A 23,456-nucleotide genomic window follows, 5' to 3' on the forward strand; every position below is an offset into this window, starting at 1 on the left:
CCTTATCTGGAACCTCCTATCTGAAAATTTGAAAATTTTTAAAAAATTCGTCCAAAATCTTGATGTCTTCAATCTCTTGTTTTGTACGTTTTTTCCACGTGTCTTGACATCCAATGTATCCATGCAAAGTTTGGTGAAGATCTGAGTATGTAGTTTTTGACCTTATATGGAACCTCCTATCTGAAAATTTGAAAATTCTTAAAAAATTCGACCAAAATCTTGATGTCCCCAATTCTATGTTTTGTACGTTTTTTCCACGTGTCTTGACATCCAATGTATCCATGCAAAGTTTGGTGAAGATCTGAGTATGTTGTTTTTGATCTTATCTGGAACCTCCCATCTGAAAATTTGAAAATTCTTAAAAAATTCGTCGAAAATCTTGATGTCTCCAATCGCTTGTTTTGTACGTTTTTTCCACGTGTCTTGACATCCAATGTATCCCTGCAATGTTTGGTGAAGATCTGAGTATGTAGTTTTTGACCTTATCTGGAACCTCCTATCTGAAAATTTGAAAATTCTTAAAAAATTCGTCCGAAATCTTGATGTCTCCAATCTCTTGTTTTGTACGTTTTTTCCACGTGTCTTGACATCCAATGTATCCCTGCATAGTTTGGTGAAGATCTGAGTATGTAGTTTTTGACCTTATATGGAACCTCCTATCTGAAAATTTGAAAATTCTTCAAAAATTCGTCCAAAATCTTGATGTCTCCACTCTCTTGTTTTGTACGTTTTTTCCACGTGTCTTGACATCCAATGTATCCATGCAAAGTTTGGTGAAGATCTGAGTATGTCGTTTTTGACCTTATATGGAACCTCCCATCTGAAAATTTGAAAATTCTTAAAAAATTTGACCAAAATCTTGATGTCCCCAATCCTATGTTTTGTATGTTCTTTCCACGTGTCTTGACATCCAATGTATCCCTGCAAAGTTTGGTGAAGATCTGAGTATGTCGTTTTTGACCTTATCTGGAACATCCTTTCTGAAAATTTGAAAATTCTTAAAAAATTCGTCCAAAATCTTGATGTCTCCAATCTCTTGTTTTATACGTTTTTTTCACGTGTCTTCACATCCAATGTATCCCTGCAAAGTTTGGTGAAGATCTGAGTATGTAGTTTTTGACCTTATATGGAACCTCTCATCTGAAAATTTGAAAATTCCTAAAAAATCCGTCCAAAATCTTGATGACACCAATCTCTTGTTTTGTACGTTTTTTCCACGTGTCTTGACATCCAATGTATCCCTGCAAAGTTTGGTGAAGATCTGAGTATGTAGTTTTTGACCTTATCTGGAACCTCCTTTCTGAAAATTTGAAAATTCTTCAAAAATTCGTCCAAAATCTTGATGTCTCCACTCTCTTGTTTTGTACGTTTTTTCCACGTGTCTTGACATCCAATGTATCCCTGCAAAGTTTGGTGAAGATCTGAGTATGTAGTTTTTGACCTTATATGGAGCCTCCTTTCTGAAAATTTGAAAATTCTTAAAAAATTCGTCCAAAATCTTGATGTCCCCAATCCTATGTTTTGTATGTTTTTTCCACGTGTCTTGACATCCAACGTATCCATGCAAAGTTTGGTGAAGATCTGAGTATGTCGTTTTTGACCTTATCTGGAACCTCCCATCTGAAAATTTGAAAATTCTTAAAAAATTCGTCGAAAATCTTGATGTCTCCAATCTCTTGTTTTGTACGTTTTTTCCACGTGTCTTGACATGCAAAGTATCCCTGCAACGTTTGGTGAAGATCTGAGTATGTAGTTTTTGACCTTATCTGGAACCTCCTATCTGAAAATTTGAAAATTCTCCAAAAATTCGTCGAAAATCTTGATGTCTCCAATCTCTTGTTTTGTACGTTTTTTCCACGTTTCTTGACATCCAATGTATCCCTGCAATGTTTGGTGAAGATCTGAGTATGTAGTTTTTGACCTTATATGGAACCTCCTATCTGAAAATGTGAAAATTCTTAAAAAATTTGACCAAAATCTTGATATCCCCAATCCTATGTTTTGTATGTTTTTTCCACGTGTCTTGACATCCAATGTATCCCTGCAAAGTTTGGTGGAGATCTGAGTATGTAGTTTTTGACCTTATCTGGAACCTCCTATCTGAAAATTTGAAAATTTTTAAAAAATTCGTCCAAAATCTTGATGTCTTCAATCTCTTGTTTTGTACGTTTTTTCCACGTGTCTTGACATCCAATGTATCCATGCAAAGTTTGGTGAAGATCTGAGTATGTAGTTTTTGACCTTATATGGAACCTCCTATCTGAAAATTTGAAAATTCTTAAAAAATTCGACCAAAATCTTGATGTCCCCAATTCTATGTTTTGTACGTTTTTTCCACGTGTCTTGACATCCAATGTATCCATGCAAAGTTTGGTGAAGATCTGAGTATGTTGTTTTTGATCTTATCTGGAACCTCCCATCTGAAAATTTGAAAATTCTTAAAAAATTCGTCGAAAATCTTGATGTCTCCAATCGCTTGTTTTGTACGTTTTTTCCACGTGTCTTGACATCCAATGTATCCCTGCAATGTTTGGTGAAGATCTGAGTATGTAGTTTTTGACCTTATATGGAACCTCCTATCTGAAAATTTGAAAATTCTTAAAAAATTTGACCAAAATCTTGATGTCCCCAATCCTATGTTTTGTATGTTTTTCCCACGTGTCTTGACATCCAATGTATCCCTGCAAAGTTTGGTGAAGATCTGAGTATGTAGTTTTTGACCTTATTTGGAACCTCCTATCTGAAAATTTGAAAATTCTTAAAAAATTCGTCCGAAATCTTGATGTCTCCAATCTCTTGTTTTGTACGTTTTTCCACGTGTCTTGACATCCAATGTATCCCTGCAATGTTTGGTGAAGATCTGAGTATGTAGTTTTTGACCTTATATGGAACCTCCTATCTGAAAATTTGAAAATTCTTAAAAAATTTGACCAAAATCTTGATGTCCCCAATCCTATGTTTTGTATGTTTTTTACACGTGTCTTGACATCCAATGTATCCCTGCAAAGTTTGGTGAAGATCTGAGTATGTAGTTTTTGACCTTATCTGGAACATCCTTTCTGGAAATTTGAAAATTCTTAAAAAATTCGTCCAAAATCTTGACGTCTCCAATCTCTTGTTTTGTACGTTTTTCCACGTGTCTTGACATCCAATGTATCCATGCAAAGTTTGGTGAAGATCTGAGTATGTCGTTTTTGACCTTATATGGAACCTCCCATCTGAAAATTTGAAAATTCTTAAAAAATTTGACCAAAATCTTGATGTCCCCAATCCTATGTTTTGTATGTTCTTTCCACGTGTCTTGACATCCAATGTATCCCTGCAAAGTTTGGTGAAGATCTGAGTATGTCGTTTTTGACCTTATCTGGAACATCCTTTCTGAAAATTTGAAAATTCTTAAAAAATTCGTCCAAAATCTTGATGTCTCCAATCTCTTGTTTTATACGTTTTTTTCACGTGTCTTCACATCCAATGTATCCCTGCAAAGTTTGGTGAAGATCTGAGTATGTAGTTTTTGACCTTATATGGAACCTCTCATCTGAAAATTTGAAAATTCCTAAAAAATCCGTCCAAAATCTTGATGACACCAATCTCTTGTTTTGTACGTTTTTTCCACGTGTCTTGACATCCAATGTATCCCTGCAAAGTTTGGTGAAGATCTGAGTATGTAGTTTTTGACCTTATCTGGAACCTCCTTTCTGAAAATTTGAAAATTCTTCAAAAATTCGTCCAAAATCTTGATGTCTCCACTCTCTTGTTTTGTACGTTTTTTCCACGTGTCTTGACATCCAATGTATCCCTTAAAAAATTCGACCAAAATCTTGATGTTCCCAATCCTATGTTTTGTATGTTTTTTCCACGTGTCTTGACATCCAATGTATCCATGCAAAGTTTGGTGAAGATCTGAGTATGTAGTTTTTGACCTTATATGGAACCTCCTATCTGAAAATTTGAAAATTCTTAAAAAATTCGTTCAAAATCTTGATGTCTCCAATCTCTTGTTTTGTACGTTTTTTCCACGTGTCTTGACATCCAATGTATCACTGCAAAGTTTGGTGAAGATCTGAGTATGTAGTTTTTGACCTTATCTGGAACCTCCCATCTGAAAATTTGAAAATTCCTAAAAAATCCTTCCAAAATCTTGATGACCCCAATCTCTTGTTTTGTACGTTTTTTCCACGTGTCTTGACATCCAATGTATCCCTGCAAAGTTTGGTGAAGATCTGAGTATGTAGTTTTTGACCTTATACGGAACCTCCTTTCTGAAAATTTGAAAATTCTTAAAAAATTCGTCCAAAATCTTGATGTCTCCAATTTCTTGTTTTGTACGTTTTTTCCACGTGTCTTGACCTCCAATGTATCCCTGCAAAGTTTGGTGAAGATCTGAGTATGTAGTTTTTGACCTTATATGTAACCTCCTATCTGAAAATTTGAAAATTCTTAAAAAATTCGACCAAAATCTTGATGTCCCCAATTCTATGTTTTGTATGTTTTTTCCACGTGTCTTGACATCCAATGTATCCATGCAAAGTTTGGTGAAGATCTGAGTATGTCGTTTTTGACCTTATCTGGAACCTCCCATCTGAAAATTTGAAAATTCTTAAAAAATTCGTCGAAAATCTTGATGTCTCCAATCGCTTGTTTTGTACGTTTTTTCCACGTGTCTTGACATCCAATGTATCCCTGCAATGTTTGGTGAAGATCTGAGTATGTAGTTTTTGACCTTATATGGAACCTCCTATCTGAAAATTTGAAAATTCTTAAAAAATTCGTTCAAAATCTTGATGTCTCCAATCTCTTGTTTTGTACGTTTTTTCCACGTGTCTTGACATCCAATGTATCACTGCAAAGTTTGGTGAAGATCTGAGTATGTAGTTTTTGACCTTATCTGGAACCTCCCATCTGAGAATTTGAAAATTCCTAAAAAATCCGTCCAAAATCTTGATGACCCCAATCTCTTGTTTTGTACGTTTTTTCCACGTGTCTTGACATCCAATGTATCCCTGCAAAGTTTGGTGAAGATCTGAGTATGTAGTTTTTGACCTTATCTGGAACATCCTTTCTGGAAATTTGAAAATTCTTAAAAAATTCGTCCAAAATCTTGACGTCTCCAATCTCTTGTTTTGTACGTTTTTCCACGTGTCTTGACATCCAATGTATCCATGCAAAGTTTGGTGAAGATCTGAGTATGTCGTTTTTGACCTTATCTGGAACCTCCCATCTGAAAATTTGAAAATTCTTAAAAAATTCGACCAAAATCTTGATGTCTCCAATCGCTTGTTTTGTACGTTTTTTCCACGTGTCTTGACATCCAATGTATCCCTGCAATGTTTGGTGAAGATCTGAGTATGTAGTTTTTGAACTTATATGGAACCTCCCATCTGAAAATTTGAAAATTCTTAAAAAATTTGACCAAAATCTTGATGTCCCCAATCCTATGTTTAGTATGTTTTTCCCACGTGTCTTGACATCCAATGTATCCCTGCAAAGTTTGGTGAAGATCTGAGTATGTAGTTTTTGACCTTATCTGGAACCTCCTATCTGAAAATTTGAAAATTCTTAAAAAATTCGTCCGAAATCTTGATGTCTCCAATCTCTTGTTTTGTACGTTTTTCCACGTGTCTTGACATCCAATGTATCCATGCAAAGTTTGGTGAAGATCTGAGTATGTAGTTTTTGACCTTATATGGAACCTATCTGAAAATTTGAAAATTCTTAAAAAATTCGTTCAAAATCTTGAGGTCTCCAATCTCTTGTTTTGTACGTTTTTTCCACGTGTCTTGACATCCAATGTATCACTGCAAAGTTTGGTGAAGATCTGAGTATGTAGTTTTTGACCTTATCTGGAACCTCCCATCTGAAAATTTGAAAATTCCTAAAAAATCCGTCCAAAATCTTGATGACCCCAATCTCTTGTTTTGTACGTTTTTTCCACGTGTCTTGACATCCAATGTATCCCTGCAAAGTTTGGTGAAGATCTGAGTATGTAGTTTTTGACCTTATACGGAACCTCCTTTCTGAAAATTTGAAAATTCTTAAAAAATTCGTCCAAAATATTGATGTCTCCAATTTCTTGTTTTGTACGTTTTTTCCACGTGTCTTGACATCCAATGTATCCCTGCAAAGTTTGGTGAAGATCTGAGTATGTCGTTTTTGACCTTATCTGGAACCTCCCATCTGAAAATTTGAAAATTCTTAAAAAATTCGACGAAAATCTTGATGTCTCCAATCTCTTGTTTTGTACGTTTTTTCCACGTGTCTTTACATGCAAAGTATCCCTGCAACGTTTGGTGAAGATCTGAGTATGTAGTTTTTGACCTTAAACCTCCTATCTGAAAATTTGAAAATTCTTCAAAAATTCGTCCAAAATCTTGATGTCTCCAATCTCTTGTTTTGTACGTTTTTTCCACGTGTCTTGACATCCAATGTATCCCTGCAATGTTTGGTGAAGATCTGAGTATGTAGTTTTTGACCTTATATGAATCCTCCTATCTGAAAATTTGAAAATTCTTAAAAAAATTGACCAAAATCTTGATGTCCCCAAACCTATGTTTTGTATGTTTTTTCCACGTGTCTTGACATCCAATGTATCCCTGCAAAGTTCGGTGAAAATCTGAGTATGTAGTTTTTTACCTTATATGGAACCTCCTATCTGAAAATTTGAAAATTCTTAAAAAATTCGACCAAAATCTTGATGTCCCGAATCTTATGTTTTGTATGTTTTTTCCACGTGTCTTGACATCCAATGTATTCCTGAAAAGTTTGGTGAAGATCTGAGTATGTCGTTTTTGACCTTATCTGGAACCTCCCATCTGAAAATTTGAAAATTCTTAAAAAATCCGTCCAAAATCTTGATGACCCCAATCTCTTGTTTTGTACGTTTTTTCCACGTGTCTTGACATCCAATGTATCCCTGCAAAGTTTGGTGAAGATCTGAGTATGTAGTTTTTGACCTTATCTGGAACCTCCCATCTGAAAATTTGAAAATTCCTAAAAAATCCGTCCAAAATCTTGATGACCCCAATCCCTTGTTTTGTACGTTTTTTCCACGTGTCTTGACATCCAATGTATCCCTGCAAAGTTTGGTGAAGATCTGAGTATGTAGTTTTTGACCTTATCTGGAACCGCATTTCTGAAAATTTGAAAATTCTTAAAAAATTCGTCCAAAATCTTGATGTCTCCAATCTCTTGTTTTGTACGTTTTTTCCACGTGTCTTAACATCCAATGTATTCCTGCAAAGTTTGGTGAAGATCTGAGTATGTAGTTTTTGACCTTATATGGAACCTGAAAATTTGAAAATTCTTAAAAAATTTGACCAAAATCTTGATGTCCCCAATCCTAGGTCTTGTATGTTTTTTCCACGTGTCTTGACATCCAATGTATCCCTGCAAAGTTTGGTGAAGATCTGAGTATGTAGTTTTTGACCTTATATGGAACCTCCCATCTGAAAATTTGAAAATTCTTAAAAAATTCTTCCAAAATCTTGATGTCTCCAATCTCTTGTTTTGTACGTTTTTTCCACGTCACTTGACATCCAATGTATCCCTGCAAAGTTTGGTGAAGATCTGAGTATGTAGTTTTTGACCTTATCTGGAACCGCATTTCTGAAAATTTGAAAATTCTAAAAAAATTCGTCCAAAATCTTGATGTCTCCAATCTCTTGTTTTGTACGTTTTTTCAAAGTGTCTTGACATCCAATGTATCCCTGCAAAGTTTGGTGAAGATCTGAGTATGTAGTTTTTGACCTTATCTGGAACCGCATTTCTGAAAATTTGAAAATTCCTAAAAAATCCGTCCAAAATCTTGATGACCCCAATCTCTTGTTTTGTACGTTTTTTCCACGTGTCTTGACATCCAATGTATCCCTGCAAAGTTTGGTGAAGATCTGAGTATGTAGTTTTTGACCTTATCTGGAATCTCCTATCTGAAAATTTGAAAATTCTTAAAAAATTCGTCCAAAATCTTGATGTCTCCAATCTCTTGGTTTGTATGTTTCCCCCACGTGTCTTGACATCCAATGTATCCCTGCAAAGTTTGGTGAAGATCTGAGTATGTAGTTTTTGACCTTATCTGGAACCTCATTTCTGAAAATTTGAAAATTCCTCAAAAATTCGTCCAAAATCTTGATGTCTCCAATCTCTTGTTTTGTACGTTTTTTCCACGTGTCTTGACATCCAATGTATCCATGCAAAGTTTGGTGAAGATCTGAGTATGTAGTTTTTGACCTTATATGGAACCTCCTATCTGAAAATTTGAAAATTCTTAAAAAATTCGACCAAAATCTTGATGTCCCCAATTCTATGTTTTGTATGTTTTTTCCACGTGTCTTGACATCCAATGTATCCATGCAAAGTTTGGTGAAGATCTGAGTAGGTCGTTTTTGACCTTATCTGGAACCTCCCATCTGAAAATTTGAAAATTCTTAAAAAATTCGTCGAAAATCTTGATGTCTCCAATCGCTTGTTTTGTACGTTTTTTCCACGTGTCTTGACATCCAATGTATCCCTGCAATGTTTGGTGAAGATCTGAGTATGTAGTTTTTGACCTTATATGGAACCTCCTAACTGAAAATTTGAAAATTCTTAAAAAATTTGACCAAAATCTTGATGTCCCCAATCCTATGTTTTGTATGTTTTTCCCACGTGTCTTGACATGCAATGTATCCCTGCAAAGTTTGGTGAAGATCTGAGTATGTAGTTTTTGACCTTATCTGGAACCTCCTATCTGAAAATTTGAAAATTCTTAAAAAATTCGTCCGAAATCTTGATGTCTCCAATCTCTTGTTTTGTACGTTTTTCCACGTGTCTTGACATCCAATGTATCCCTGCAATGTTTGGCGAAGATCTGAGTATGTAGTTTTTGACCTTATATGGAACCTCCTATCTGAAAATTTGAAAATTCTTAAAAAATTTGACCAAAATCTTGATGTTCCCAATCCTATGTTTTGTATGTTTTTTCCACGTGTCTTGACATCCAATGTATCCCTGCAAAGTTTGGTGAAGATCTGAGTATGTCGTTTTTGACCTTATCTGGAACATCCTTTCTGAAAATTTGAAAATTCTTAAAAAATTCGTCCAAAATCTTGATGTCTCCAATCTCTTGATTTGTACGTTTTTTCCACGTGTCTTGACATCCAATGTATCCCTGCAAAGTTTGGTGAAGATCTGAGTATGTAGTTTTTGACCTTATATGGAACCTCCTATCTGAAAATTTGAAAATTCTTAAAAAATTCGTCCAAAATCTTGATGTCTCCAATCTCCTGGTTTGTATGTTTTCCCCACGTGTCTTGACATCCAATGTATCACTGCAAAGTTTGGTGAAGATCTGAGTATGTAGTTTTTGACCTTAATGGAACCTCCTATCTGAAAATTTGAAAAAAATATTAAAAAATTCGTTCAAAATCTTGATGTCTCCAATCTTCTGTTTTGTACGTTTTTTCCACGTGTCTTGACATCCAATGTATCCATGCAAAGTTTGGTTAAGATCTGAGTATGTCGTTTTTGACCTTATCTGGAACCTCCCATCTGAAAATTTGAAAATTCTTAAAAAATTCGTCGAAAATCTTGATGTCTCCAATCGCTTGTTTTGTACGTTTTTTCCACGTGTCTTGACATCCAATGTATCCCTGCAATGTTTGGTGAAGATCTGAGTATGTAGTTTTTGACCTTATATGGAACCTCCTATCTGAAAATTTGAAAATTCTTAAAAAATTTGACCAAAATCTTGATGTCCCCAATCCTATGTTTTGTATGTTTTCCCACGTGTCTTGACATCCAATGTATCCCTGCAAAGTTTGGTGAAGATCTGAGTATGTAGTTTTTGACCTTATCTGGAACCTCCTATCTGAAAATTTGAAAATTCTTAAAAAATTCGTTCCAAATCTTGATGTCTCCAATCTCTTGTTTTGTACGTTTTTCCACGTGTCTTGACATCCAATGTATCCCTGAAATGTTTGGTGAAGATCTGAGTATGTAGTTTTTGACGTTATATGGAACCTCCTATCTGAAAATTTGAAAATTCTTAAAAAATTTGACCAAAATCTTGATGTCCCCAATCCTATGTTTTGTATGTTTTTTCCACGTGTCTTGACATCCAATGTATCCCTGCAAAGTTTGGTGAAGATCTGAGTATGTAGTTTTTGACCTTATCTGGAACATCCTTTCTGAAAATTTGAAAATTCTTAAAAAATTCGTCCAAAATCTTGATGTCTCCAATCTCTTGTTTTGTACGTTTTTCCCACGTGTCTTGACATCCAATGTATCCCTGCAAAGTTTGGTGAAGATCTGAGTATGTAGTTTTTGACCTTATATGGAACCTCCTATCTGAAAATTTGAAAATTCTTAAAAAATTCGTCCAAAATCTTGATGTCTCCAATCTCTTGGTTTGTATGTTTTCCCCACGTGACTTGACAACCAATGTATCCCTGCAAAGTTTGGTGAAGATCTGAGTATGTAGTTTTTGACCTTATCTGGAACCTCATTTCTGAAAATTTGAAAATTCCTCAAAAATTCGTCCAAAATCTTGATGTCTCCAATCTCTTGTTTTGTACGTTTTTTCCACGTGTCTTGACATCCAATGTATCCCTGCATAGTTTGGTGAAGATCTGAGTATGTAGTTTTTGACCTTATATGGAACCTCCTATCTGAAAATTTGAAAATTCTTAAAAAATTCGACCAAAATCTTGATGTCCCCAATCCTATGTTTTGTATGTTTTTTCCACGTGTCTTGACATCCAATGTATCCATGCAAAGTTTGGTGAAGATCTGAGTATGTAGTTTTTGACCTTATCTGGAACCTCCCATCTGAAAATTTGAAAATTCTTAAAAAATCCGTCGAAAATCTTGATGTCTCCAATCTCTTGTTTTGTACATTTTTTCCACGTGTCTTGACATCCATTGTATTCCTGCAATGTTTGGTGAAGATCTGAGTATGTAGTTTATGACCTTATATGGAACCTCCTATCTGAAAATTTGAAAATTCTTAAAAAATTTGACCAAAATCTTGATGTCCAGAATCCTATGTCTTGTATGTTTTTTCCACGTGTCTTGACATCCAATGTATCCCTGCTAAGTTTGGGGAAGATCTGAGTATGTAGTTTTTGACCTTATATGGAACCTCCTATCTGAAAATTTGAAAATTCTTAAAAAATTCGACCAAAATCTTGATGTCCCCAATCCTATGTTTTGTATGTTTTTTCCACGTGTCTTGACATCCAATGTATCCATGCAAAGTTTGGTGAAGATCTGAGTATGTAGTTTTTGACCTTATATGGAACCTCCTATCTGAAAATTTGAAAATTCTTAAAAAATTCGTTCAAAATCTTGATGTCTCCAATCTCTTGTTTTGTACGTTTTTTCCACGTGTCTTGACATCCAATGTATCACTGCAAAGTTTGGTGAAGATCTGAGTATGAAGTTTTTGACCTTATTTGGAACCTCCCATCTGAAAATTTGAAAATTCCTAAAAAATCCGTCCAAAATCTTGATGACCCCAATCTCTTGTTTTGTACGTTTTTCCACGTGTCTTGACATCCAATGTATCCCTGCAAAGTTTGGTGAAGTTCTGAGTATGTAGTTTTTGACCTTATACGGAACCTCCTTTCTGAAAATTTGAAAATTCTTAAAAAATTCGTCCAAAATCTTGATGTCTCCAATTTCTTGTTTTGTACGTTTTTTCCACGTGTCTTGACATCAAATGTATCCATGCAAAGTTTGGTGAAGATCTGAGTATGTCGTTTTTGACTTTACATGGAACCTCCCATCTGAAAATTTGAAAATTCTTAAAAAATTCGTCGAAAATCTTGATGTCTCCAATCTCTTGTTTTGTATGTTTTTTCCACGTGTCTTGACATGCAAAGTATCCCTGCAACGTTTGGTGAAGATCTGAGTATGTAGTTTTTGAACTTATCTGGAACCTCCTATCTGAAAATTTGAAAATTCTTCAAAAATTCGTCCAAAATCTTGAAGTCTCCAATCTCTTGTTTTGTACGTTTTTTCCACGTGTCTTGACATCCAATGTATCCCTGCATAGTTTGGTGAAGATCTGAGTATGTAGTTTTTGACCTTATATGGAACCTCCTATCTGAAAATTTGAAAATTCTTAAAAAATTCGACCAAAATCTTGATGTCCCCAATCCTATGTTTTGTATGTTTTTTCCACGTGTCTTGACATCCAATGTATCCATGCAAAGTTTGGTGAAGATCTGAGTATGTCGTTTTTGACCTTATCTGGAACCTCCCATCTGAAAATTTGAAAATTCTTAAAAAATCCGTCGAAAATCTTGATGTCTCCAATCTCTTGTTTTGTACATTTTTTCCACGTGTCTTGACATCCATTGTATTCCTGCAATGTTTGGTGAAGATCTGAGTATGTAGTTTTTGACCTTATATGGAACCTCCTGTCTGAAAATTTGAAAATTCTTAAAAAATTTGACCAAAATCTTGATGTCCAGAATCCTATGTCTTGTATGTTTTTTCCACGTGTCTTGACATCCAATGTATCCCTGCTAAGTTTGGGGAAGATCTGAGTATGTAGTTTTTGACCTTATATGGAACCTCCTATCTGAAAATTTGAAAATTCTTAAAAAATTCGACCAAAATCTTGATGTCAACAATCCTATGTTTTGTATGTTTTTTCCACGTGTCTTGACATCCAATGTATCCATGCAAAGTTTGGTGAAGATCTGAGTATGTAGTTTTTGACCTTATATGGAACCTCCTATCTGAAAATTTGAAAATTCTTAAAAAATTCGTTCAAAATCTTGATGTCTCCAATCTCTTGTTTTGTACGTTTTTTCCACGTGTCTTAACATCCAATGTATCACTGCAAAGTTTGGTGAAGATCTGAGTATGTAGTTTTTGACCTTATCTGGAACCTCCCATCTGAAAATTTGAAAATTCCTAAAAAATCCGTCCAAAATCTTGATGACCCCAATCTCTTGTTTTGTACGTTTTTTCCACGTGTCTTGACATCCAATGTATCCCTGCAAAGTTTGGTGAAGTTCTGAGTATGTAGTTTTTGACCTTATACGGAACCTCCTTTCTGAAAATTTGAAAATTCTTAAAAAATTCGTCCAAAATCTTGATGTCTCCAATTTCTTGTTTTGTACGTTTTTTCCACGTGTCTTGACATCAAATGTATCCCTGCAAAGTTTGGTGAAGATCTGAGTATGTAGTTTTTGACCTTATATGGAACCTCCTATCTGAAAATTTGAAAATTCTTAAAAAATTCGTCCAAAATCTTGATGTCTCCAATCTCTTGGTTTGTATGTTTTCCCCACGTGTCTTGACATCCAATGTATCCCTGCAAAGTTTGGTGAAGATCTGAGTATGTAGTTTTTGACCTTAATGGAACCTCCTATCTGAAAATTTGAAAATTCTTAAAAAATTCGTTCAAAATCTTGATGTCTCCAATCTTCTGTTTTGTACGTTTTTTCCACGTGTCTTGACATCCAATGTATCCATGCAAAGTTTGGTGAAGATCTGAGTATGTCGTTTTTGACCTTATCTGGAACCTCCCATCTGAAAATTTGAAAATTCTTAAAAAATTCGTCGAAAATCTTGATGTCTCCAATCGCTTGTTTTGTACGTTTTTTCCACGTGTCTTGACATCCAATGTATTCCTGCAATGTTTGGTGAAGTTCTGAGTATGTAGTTTTTGACTTTATATGGAACCTCCTATCTGAAAATTTGAAAATTCTTAAAAAATTTGACCAAAATCTTGATGTCCCCAATCCTATGTTTTGTATGTTTTTTCCACGTGTCTTGACATCCAATGTATCCATGCAAAGTTTGGTGAAGATCTGAGTATGTAGTTTTTGACCTTATATGGAACCTCCTATCTGAAAATTTGAAAATTCTTAAAAAATTCGTTCAAAATCTTGATGTCTCCAATCTCTTGTTTTGTACGTTTTTTCCACGTGTCTTGACATCCAATGTATCACTGCAAAGTTTGGTGAAGATCTGAGTATGTAGTTTTTGACCTTATTTGGAACCTCCCATCTGAAAATTTGAAAATTCCTAAAAAATCCGTCCAAAATCTTGATGACCCCAATCTCTTGTTTTGTACGTTTTTCCACGTGTCTTGACATCCAATGTATCCCTGCAAAGTTTGGTGAAGTTCTGAGTATGTAGTTTTTGACCTTATACGGAACCTCCTTTCTGAAAATTTGAAAATTCTTAAAAAATTCGTCCAAAATCTTGATGTCTCCAATTTCTTGTTTTGTACGTTTTTTCCACGTGTCTTGACATCAAATGTATCCATGCAAAGTTTGGTGAAGATCTGAGTATGTCGTTTTTGACCTTACATGGAACCTCCCATCTGAAAATTTGAAAATTCTTAAAAAATTCGTCGAAAATCTTGATGTCTCCAATCTCTTGTTTTGTACGTTTTTTCCACGTGTCTTGACATGCAAAGTATCCCTGCAACGTTTGGTGAAGATCTGAGTATGTAGTTTTTGACCTTATCTGGAACCTCCTATCTGAAAATTTGAAAATTCTTCAAAAATTCGTCCAAAATCTTGAAGTCTCCAATCTCTTGTTTTGTACGTTTTTTCCACGTGTCTTGACATCCAATGTATCCCTGCATAGTTTGGTGAAGATCTGAGTATGTAGTTTTTGACCTTATATGAAACCTCTCCTATCTGAAAATTTGAAAATTCTTAAAAAATTCGACCAAAATCTTGATGTCCCCAATCCTATGTTTTGTATGTTTTTTCCACGTGTCTTGACATCCAATGTATCCATGCAAAGTTTGGTGAAGATCTGAGTATGTCGTTTTTGACCTTATCTGGAACCTCCCATCTGAAAATTTGAAAATTCTTAAAAAATCCGTCGAAAATCTTGATGTCTCCAATCTCTTGTTTTGTACATTTTTTCCACGTGTCTTGACATCCATTGTATTCCTGCAATGTTTGGTGAAGATCTGAGTATGTAGTTTTTGACCTTATATGGAACCTCCTGTCTGAAAATTTGAAAATTCTTAAAAAATTTGACCAAAATCTTGATGTCCAGAATCCTATGTCTTGTATGTTTTTTCCACGTGTCTTGACATCCAATGTATCCCTGCTAAGTTTGGGGAAGATCTGAGTATGTAGTTTTTGACCTTATATGGAACCTCCTATCTGAAAATTTGAAAATTCTTAAAAAATTCGACCAAAATCTTGATGTCCCCAATCCTATGTTTTGTATGTTTTTTCCACGTGTCTTGACATCCAATGTATCCATGCAAAGTTTGGTGAAGATCTGAGTATGTAGTTTTTGACCTTATATGGAACCTCCTATCTGAAAATTTGAAAATTCTTAAAAAATTCGTTCAAAATCTTGATGTCTCCAATCTCTTGTTTTGTACGTTTTTTCCACGTGTCTTAACATCCAATGTATCACTGCAAAGTTTGGTGAAGATCTGAGTATGTAGTTTTTGACCTTATCTGGAACCTCCCATCTGAAAATTTGAAAATTCCTAAAAAATCCGTCCAAAATCTTGATGACCCCAATCTCTTGTTTTGTACGTTTTTTCCACGTGTCTTGACATCCAATGTATCCCTGCAAAGTTTGGTGAAGTTCTGAGTATGTAGTTTTTGACCTTATACGGAACCTCCTTTCTGTAAATTTGAAAATTCTTAAAAAATTCGTCCAAAATCTTGATGTCTCCAATTTCTTGTTTTGTACGTTTTTTCCACGTGTCTTGACATCAAATGTATCCCTGCAAAGTTTGGTGAAGATCTGAGTATGTAGTTTTTGACCTTATATGGAACCTCCTATCTGAAAATTTGAAAATTCTTAAAAAATTCGTCCAAAATCTTGATGTCTCCAATCTCTTGGTTTGTATGTTTTCCCCACGTGTCTTGACATCCAATGTATCCCTGCAAAGTTTGGTGAAGATCTGAGTATGTAGTTTTTGACCTTAATGGAACCTCCTATCTGAAAATTTGAAAATTCTTAAAAAATTCGTTCAAAATCTTGATGTCTCCAATCTTCTGTTTTGTACGTTTTTTCCACGTGTCTTGACATCCAATGTATCCATGCAAAGTTTGGTGAAGATCTGAGTATGTCGTTTTTGACCTTATCTGGAACCTCCCATCTGAAAATTTGAAAATTCTTAAAAAATTCGTCGAAAATCTTGATGTCTCCAATCGCTTGTTTTGTACGTTTTTTCCACGTGTCTTGACATCCAATGTATTCCTGCAATGTTTGGTGAAGTTCTGAGTATGTAGTTTTTGACCTTATATGGAACCTCCTATCTGAAAATTTGAAAATTCTTAAAAAATTTGACCAAAATCTTGATGTCCCCAATCCTATGTTTTGTATGTTTTCCCACGTGTCTTGACATCCAATGTATCCCTGCAAAGTTTGGTGAAGATCTGAGTATGTAGTTTTTGACCTTATCTGGAACCTCCTATCTGAAAATTTGAAAATTCTTAAAAAATTCGTCCGAAATCTTGATGTCTCCAATCTCTTGTTTTGTACGTTTTTCCACGTGTCTTGACATCCAATGTATCCCTGAAATGTTTGTTGAAGATCTGAGTATGTAGTTTTTGACGTTATATGGAACCTCCTATCTGAAAATTTGAAAATTCTTAAAAAATTTGACCAAAATCTTGATGTCCCCAATCCTATGTTTTGTATGTTTTTTCCACGTGTCTTGACATCCAATGTATCCCTGCAAAGTTTGGTGAAGATCTGAGTATGTAGTTTTTGACCTTATCTGGAACATCGTTTCTGAAAATTTGAAAATTCTTAAAAAATTCGTCCAAAATCTTGATGTCTCCAATCTCTTGTTTTGTACGTTTTTCCCACGTGTCTTGACATCCAATGTATCCCTGCAAAGTTTGGTGAAGATCTGAGTATGTAGTTTTTGACCTTACATGGAACCTCCCATCTGAAAATTTGAAAATTCTTAAAAAATTCGTCGAAAATCTTGATGTCTCCAATCTCTTGTTTTGTACGTTTTTTCCACGTGTCTTGACATGCAAAGTATCCCTGCAACGTTTGGTGAAGATCTGAGTATGTAGTTTTTGACCTTATCTGGAACCTCCTATCTGAAAATTTGAAAATTCTTCAAAAATTCGTCCAAAATCTTGATGTCTCCAATCTCTTGTTTTGTACGTTTTTTCCACGTGTCTTGACATCCAATGTATCCCTGCATAGTTTGGTGAAGATCTGAGTATGTAGTTTTTGACCTTATATGGAACCTCCTATCTGAAAATTTGAAAATTCTTAAAAAATTCGACCAAAATCTTGATGTCCCCAATCCTATGTTTTGTATGTTTTTTCCACGTGTCTTGACATCCAATGTATCCATGCAAAGTTTGGTGAAGATCTGAGTATGTCGTTTTTGACCTTATCTGGAACCTCCCATCTGAAAATTTGAAAATTCTTAAAAAATCCGTCCAAAATCTTGATGTCTCCAATTTCTTGTTTTGTACGTTTTTTCCACGTGTCTTGACATCCAATGTATTCCTGCAATGTTTGGTGAAGATCTGAGTATGTAGTTTTTGACCTTATATGGAACCTCCTATCTGAAAATTTGAAAATTCTTAAAAAATTTGACCAAAATCTTGATGTCCCCAATCCTATGTCTTGTATGTTTTCCCACGTGTCTTGACATCCAATGTATCCCTGCAAAGTTTGGTGAAGATCTGAGTATGTAGTTTTTGACCTTATCTGGAACCTCCTATCTGAAAATTTGAAAATTCTTAAAAAATTCGTCCGAAATCTTGATGTCTCCAATCTCTTGTTTTGTACGTTTTTTCCACGTGTCTTGACATGCAAAGTATCCCTGCAACGTTTGGTGAAGATCTGAGTATGTAGTTTTTGACCTTATCTGGAACCTCCTATCTGAAAATTTGAAAATTCTTCAAAAATTCGTCCAAAATCTTGATGTCTCCAATCTCTTGTTTTGTATGTTTTTTCCACGTGTCTTGACATCCAATGTATCCATGCAAAGTTTGGTGAAGATCTGAGTATGTAGTTTTTGACCTTATATGGAACCTATCTGAAAATTTGAAAATTCTTAAAAAATTCGTTCAAAATCTTGAGGTCTCCAATCTCTTGTTTTGTACGTTTTTTCCACGTGTCTTGACATACAATGTATCACTGCAAAGTTTGGTGAAGATCTGAGTATGTAGTTTTTGACCTTATCTGGAACCTCCCATCTGAAAATTTGAAAATTCCTAAAAAATCCGTCCAAAATCTTGATGACCCCAATCTCTTGTTTTGTACGTTTTTTCCACGTGTCTTGACATCCAATGTATCCCTGCAAAGTTTGGTGAAGATCTGAGTATGTAGTTTTTGACCTTATACGGAACCTCCTTTCTGAAAATTTGAAAATTCTTAAAAAATTCGTCCAAAATATTGATGTCTCCAATTTCTTGTTTTGTACGTTTTTTCCACGTGTCTTGACATCCAATGTATCCATGCAAAGTTTGGTGAAGATCTGAGTATGTCGTTTTTGACCTTATCTGGAACCTCCCATCTGAAAATTTGAAAATTCTTAAAAAATTCGACGAAAATCTTGATGTCTCCAATCTCTTGTTTTGTAAGTTTTTTCCACGTGTCTTTACATGCAAAGTATCCCTGCAACGTTTGGTGAAGATCTGAGTATGTAGTTTTTGACCTTAAACCTCCTATCTGAAAATTTGAAAATTCTTCAAAAATTCGTCCAAAATCTTGATGTCTCCAATCTCTTGTTTTGTACGTTTTTTCCACGTGTCTTGACATCCAATGTATCCCTGCAATGTTTGGTGAAGATCTGAGTATGTAGTTTTTGACCTTATATGGATCCTCCTATCTGAAAATTTGAAAATTCTTAAAAAAATTGACCAAAATCTTGATGTCCCCAATCCTATGTTTTGTATGTTTTTTCCACGTGTCTTGACATCCAATGTATCCCTGGAAAGTTCGGTGAAGATCTGAGTATGTAGTTTTTTAAATTATATGGAACCTCCTATCTGAAAATTTGAAAATTCTTAAAAAATTCGACCAAAATCTTGATGTCCCGAATCTTATGTTTTGTATGTTTTTTCCACGTGTCTTGACATCCAATGTATTCCTGAAAAGTTTGGTGAAGATCTGAGTATGTCGTTTTTGACCTTATCTGGAACCTCCCATCTGAAAATTTGAAAATTCTTAAAAAATCCGTCCAAAATCTTGATGACCCCAATCTCTTGTTTTGTACGTTTTTTCCACGTGTCTTGACATCCAATGTATCCCTGCAAAGTTTGGTGAAGATCTGAGTATGTAGTTTTTGACCTTATCTGGAACCTCCCATCTGAAAATTTGAAAATTCCTAAAAAATCCGTCCAAAATCTTGATGACCCCAATCCCTTGTTTTGTACGTTTTTTCCACGTGTCTTGACATCCAATGTATCCCTGCAAAGTTTGGTGAAGATCTGAGTATGTAGTTTTTGACCTTATCTGGAACCGCATTTCTGAAAATTTGAAAATTCTTAAAAAATTCGTCCAAAATCTTGATGTCTCCAATCTCTTGTTTTGTACGTTTTTTCCACGTGTCTTAACATCCAATGTATTCCTGCAAAGTTTGGTGAAGATCTGAGTATGTAGTTTTTGACCTTATATGGAACCTGAAAATTTGAAAATTCTTAAAAAATTTGACCAAAATCTTGATGTCCCCAATCCTAGGTCTTGTATGTTTTTTCCACGTGTCTTGACATCCAATGTATCCCTGCAAAGTTTGGTGAAGATCTGAGTATGTAGTTTTTGACCTTATATGGAACCTCCCATCTGAAAATTTGAAAATTCTTAAAAAATTCTTCAAAAATCTTGATGTCTCCAATCTCTTGTTTTGTACGTTTTTTCCACGTCACTTGACATCCAATGTATCCCTGCAAAGTTTGGTGAAGATCTGAGTATGTAGTTTTTGACCTTATCTGGAACCGCATTTCTGAAAATTTGAAAATTCTTAAAAAATTCGTCCAAAATCTTGATGTCTCCAATCTCTTGTTTTGTACGTTTTTTCAACGTGTCTTCACATCCAATGTATCCCTGCAAAGTTTGGTGAAGATCTGAGTATGTAGTTTTTGACCTTATCTGGAACCGCATTTCTGAAAATTTGAAAATTCCTAAAAAATCCGTCCAAAATCTTGATGACCCCAATCTCTTGTTTTGTACGTTTTTTCCACGTGTCTTGACATCCAATGTATCCCTGCAAAGTTTGGTGAAGATCTGAGTATGTAGTTTTTGACCTTATCTGGAACCTCCTATCTGAAAATTTGAAAATTCTTAAAAAATTCGTCCAAAATCTTGATGTCTCCAATCTCTTGGTTTGTATGTTTCCCCCACGTGTCTTGACATCCAATGTATCCCTGCAAAGTTTGGTGAAGATCTGAGTATGTAGTTTTTGACCTTATCTGGAACCTCATTTCTGAAAATTTGAAAATTCCTCAAAAATTCGTCCAAAATCTTGATGTCTCCAATCTCTTGTTTTGTACGTTTTTTCCACGTGTCTTGACATCCAATGTATCCATGCAAAGTTTGGTGAAGATCTGAGTATGTAGTTTTTGACCTTATATGGAACCCCCTATCTGAAAATTTGAAAATTCTTAAAAAATTCGACCAAAATCTTGATGTCCCCAATTCTATGTTTTGTATGTTTTTTCCACGTGTCTTGACATCCAATGTATCCATGCCAAGTTTGGTGAAGATCTGAGTATGTCGTTTTTGACCTTATCTGGAACCTCCCATCTGAAAATTTGAAAATTCTTAAAAAATTCGTCGAAAACCTTGATGTCTCCAATCGCTTGTTTTGTACGTTTTTTCCACGTGTCTTGACATCCAATGTATCCCTGCAAAGTTTGGTGAAGATCTGAGTATGTAGTTTTTGACCTTATATGGAACCTCCTATCTGAAAATTTGAAAATTCTTAAAAAATTCGTCCAAAATCTTGATGTCTCCAATCCTATGTTTTGTATGTTTTTCCCACGTGTCTTGACATCCAATGTATCCCTGCAAAGTTTGGTGAAGATCTGAGTATGTAGTTTTTGACCTTATCTGGAACCGCATTTCTGAAAATTTGAAAATTCCTAAAAAATCCGTCCGAAATCTTGATGTCTCCAATCTCTTGTTTTGTACGTTTTTTCCACGTGTCTTGACATCCAATGTATCCCTGCAAAGTTTGGTGAAGATCTGAGTATGTAGTTTTTGACCTTATCTGGAACCTCCTATCTGAAAATTTGAAAATTCTTAAAAAATTCGTCCAAAATCTTGATGTCTCCAATCTCTTGGTTTGTATGTTTCCCCCACGTGTCTTGACATCCAATGTATCCCTGCAAAGTTTGGTGAAGATCTGAGTATGTCGTTTTTGACCTTATCTGGAACCTCATTTCTGAAAATTTGAAAATTCTTAAAAAATTCGTCCAAAATCTTGATGTCTCCAATCTCTTGATTTGTATGTTTTTTCCACGTGTCTTGACATCCAATGTATCCATGCAAAGTTTGGTGAAGATCTGAGTATGTCGTTTTTGACCTTATCTGGAACCTCCCATCTGAAAATTTGAAAATTCTTAAAAAATTCGTCGAAAATCTTGATGTCTCCAATCGCTTGTTTTGTACGTTTTTTCCACGTGTCTTGACATCCAATGTATCCCTGCAATGTTTGGTGAAGATCTGAGTATGTAGTTTTTGACCTTATATGGAACCTCCTAACTGAAAATTTGAAAATTCTTAAAAAATTTGACCAAAATCTTGATGTCCCCAATCCTATGTTTTGTATGTTTTTCCCACGTGTCTTGACATGCAATGTATCCCTGCAAAGTTTGGTGAAGATCTGAGTATGTAGTTTTTGACCTTATCTGGAACCTCCTATCTGAAAATTTGAAAATTCTTAAAAAATTCGTCCGAAATCTTGATGTCTCCAATCTCTTGTTTTGTACGTTTTTCCACGTGTCTTGACATCCAATGTATCCCTGCAATGTTTGGCGAAGATCTGAGTATGTAGTTTTTGACTTTATATGGAACCTCCTATCTGAAAATTTGAAAATTCTTAAAAAATTTGACCAAAATCTTGATGTCCCCAATCCTATGTTTTGAATGTTTTTTCCACGTGTCTTGACATCCAATGTATCCCTGCAAAGTTTGGTGAAGATCTGAGTATGTCGTTTTTGACCTTATCTGGAACATCCTTTCTGAAAATTTGAAAATTCTTAAAAAATTCGTCCAAAATCTTGATGTCTCCAATCTCTTGATTTGTACGTTTTTTCCACGTGTCTTGACATCCAATGTATCCCTGCAAAGTTTGGTGAAGATCTGAGTATGTAGTTTTTGACCTTATCTGGAACCTCCTATCTGAAAATTTGAAAATTCTTAAAAAATTCGTCCGAAATCTTGATGTCTCCAATCTCTTGTTTTGTACGTTTTTCCACGTGTCTTGACATCCAATGTATCCCTGCAATGTTTGGCGAAGATCTGAGTATGTAGTTTTTGACTTTATATGGAACCTCCTATCTGAAAATTTGAAAATTCTTAAAAAATTTGACCAAAATCTTGATGTCCCCAATCCTATGTTTTGAATGTTTTTTCCACGTGTCTTGACATCCAATGTATCCCTGCAAAGTTTGGTGAAGATCTGAGTATGTCGTTTTTGACCTTATCTGGAACATCCTTTCTGAAAATTTGAAAATTCTTAAAAAATTCGTCCAAAATCTTGATGTCTCCAATCTCTTGATTTGTACGTTTTTTCCACGTGTCTTGACATCCAATGTATCCCTGCAAAGTTTGGTGAAGATCTGAGTATGTAGTTTTTGACCTTATATGGAACCTCCTATCTGAAAATTTGAAAATTCTTAAAAAATTCGTCCAAAATCTTGATGTCTCCAATCTCCTGGTTTGTATGTTTTCCCCACGTGTCTTGACATCCAATGTATCCCTGCAAAGTTTGGTGAAGATCTGAGTATGTAGTTTTTGACCTTATCTGGAACCTCATTTCTGAAAATTTGAAAATTCCTCAAAAATTCGTCCAAAATCTTGATGTCTCCAATCTCTTGTTTTGTACGTTTTTTCCACGTGTCTTGACATCCAATGTATTCCTGCCATGTTTGGTGAAGATCTGAGTATGTAGTTTTTGACCTTATATGGAACCTCCTATCTGAAAATTTGAAAATTCTTAAAAAATTTGACCAAAATCTTGATGTCCCCAATCCTATGTTTTGTATGTTTTCCCACGTGTCTTGACATCCAATGTATCCCTGCAAAGTTTGGTGAAGATCTGAGTATGTAGTTTTTGACTTTATCTGGAACCTCCTATCTGAAAATTTGAAAATTCTTAAAAAATTCGTCCGAAATCTTGATGTCTCCAATCTCTTGTTTTGTACGTTTTTTCCACGTGTCTTGACATGCAAAGTATCCCTGCAACGTTTGGTGAAGATCTGAGTATGTAGTTTTTGACCTTATCTGGAACCTCCTATCTGAAAATTTGAAAATTCTTCAAAAATTCGACCAAA

The sequence above is a fragment of the Lepisma saccharinum genome, chromosome 30 (genome assembly GCF_977018435.1).
Source record: "Lepisma saccharinum chromosome 30, izLepSacc3.1, whole genome shotgun sequence".
In the NCBI taxonomy this organism is placed as follows: domain Eukaryota; kingdom Metazoa; phylum Arthropoda; class Insecta; order Zygentoma; family Lepismatidae; genus Lepisma; species Lepisma saccharinum.